Source organism: Octodon degus, unplaced genomic scaffold, assembly GCF_000260255.1.
Source record: "Octodon degus isolate 3935 unplaced genomic scaffold, OctDeg1.0 scaffold00020, whole genome shotgun sequence".
NCBI classification, from domain to species: Eukaryota; Metazoa; Chordata; class Mammalia; order Rodentia; family Octodontidae; genus Octodon; species Octodon degus.
Genome location: NW_004524596.1, coordinates 14,756,122 through 14,757,928, shown reverse-complemented (window position 1 = coordinate 14,757,928; position 1,807 = coordinate 14,756,122). Strand labels below are relative to the sequence as shown.

Here is a 1,807-nt window from a genome sequence, read left to right as displayed (position 1 = left end):
TTTTTTTAAATGTATTTAGGGCAGGGTCTACAGAGTCTCACTATGTAGATAGGACTTGTAGTGATCCTCCTGTTTACAGCCTTCCAAGTGCTGGGATTACAGGCATGCACCTCCAGGCCCAATCTCAGTCGCAGTCTCAGTGTGCCCCGGGGAGTGGGAGGGGTGGCATGGAACTCAGGCCCCGGGGATTGAACCCCTGGCCCCAGCATCTGCCTAAGCAAGTGCTTTAATCTGATGAGCTATTTTGCCAGCTCCCTGCTATTACTTTTAATGTGGGTCAGCTGTTGAAAAATAATCTCCATTTTTGTCTATCTGAAAAAAACTTTTTTCCTGCATTTTTAGTTTTTTTATTTTTTATTTTTTATGGTGATGGAAATTGAACAAATTCAAGGCCTTGCTCATTGTAGGCGAATAGTCTACCACTGGACTGTATCCTCAGCTACTGAAGAATATTTTTGATGAGTATAGAATTTGAGATAGGTAGTTGCTTATATTATGCTATTTAAAAACATTTTTCCCTACATTTTATGTTGATAAGTTGCAAAACATTGTTCCTTTTCAAAGTAATGTGTATCTTTTCCTGACTATCAAGATTTTCACTATGCTTTTTGGGCAGTTTCTTTTTTTTTTTTCCTTTAATAATGATGTGCTTGTATTGTCTGTGTGCATTTACACAAATTCCCCTTGGAGCTCTCAGAGCTTTTAGTATCACTTTCTATAAAAAGTATGTTGTGTACCCGTAAGACCTTTCAGTTTCTTCTATTTTCCATTCTTTCTTATTTTCTGAGTTTATTAATCATTTTATCTGCTATATCTAATTTACTAGTAAACCTTGAATTTTGTATTTAAGCGTTTTGAGTTTTAGTATTTCATTTGATAATTAACAAGTAAATTGTAGTTCCTTGGGTCAGGGAGATAGCTCAGTCGCACAAGTGCCTCCTGGCAAGGGTAAGGTCCTGAGTCTGATTCCAGTCTTCTCCCACCCAAACCCCAAATTGTAGTTCCTTGGTGAGCTCCTTTTATCTTTTAGTATTTAAAAATTAAACCTTTGGAATATTTCTTTTACTTTTCTTAGAACCTTTTATTATTGTACTTATTTGTTCTTATCTTTCTTTTGGTTTAAGTTTTTACTTGAATTGTTTTTTTCATTTCACATTGAATTCCTAATTTATATAATTCCTGAGGTTTTCTAATTCTGATTATGTTTAATTCTCATCTTCTCTAATGATCTTCTTTTTAAAGCTTGATTTCATTTATTAAGTTCTGTTTTTGTGAGCACATCTTTCTGTAAGAACATTAAACTAGCTTAAAAAAGATTCTGGCATTAAAAAATAATCATTATTGAAAAAAATAATCAATCTAAGTAGAATTAGGCCATTATTCTTTAGATTAGTTTTATCTAAAATTACTTTTCCTGAACTCTTAGGAGAACATACTGGGCCCACAGATGTTTTCTGGCTTTTTATCTCTAGACGATTCCCTCTACTTTCCTAACATTTTTGATAGAAAGACACACTTCTTATAGACAGAAAGAGAGTCTTCCCAGGATCTGTTTTGGTGCCTCTTCACCCGCTTGTGTGCAGGCTTTCCTCCCTTTTGCTTCTGCTCTCTCTGTCATGCTCAGCTTGGACGTTCCCAGTGGTTTCTCCTTGAGAGGGATCTTTCCCGTTTAGTTTCAGGAGTTCATAGGGCTGCGTTTCCTAGATCTTCCAGAACTAACTGGCCAAGCTGAATTTCCCCCACTTTCTGTGTCTGTTCTCAAGCTAATTGTCACAATTTTCTGGTGGTTTTTTTTTTTTTTTTTTTT

The 1,807-nt window shown here is 35.6% G+C and overlaps 1 protein-coding gene across 1 annotated transcript in view; it reads left to right on the top strand.

Moving 5' to 3' along the window:
• Nucleotides 1-1,807, top strand: part of Srbd1 (S1 RNA binding domain 1) — a 236,736-nt gene that overhangs the window by 66,661 nt on the left and 168,268 nt on the right.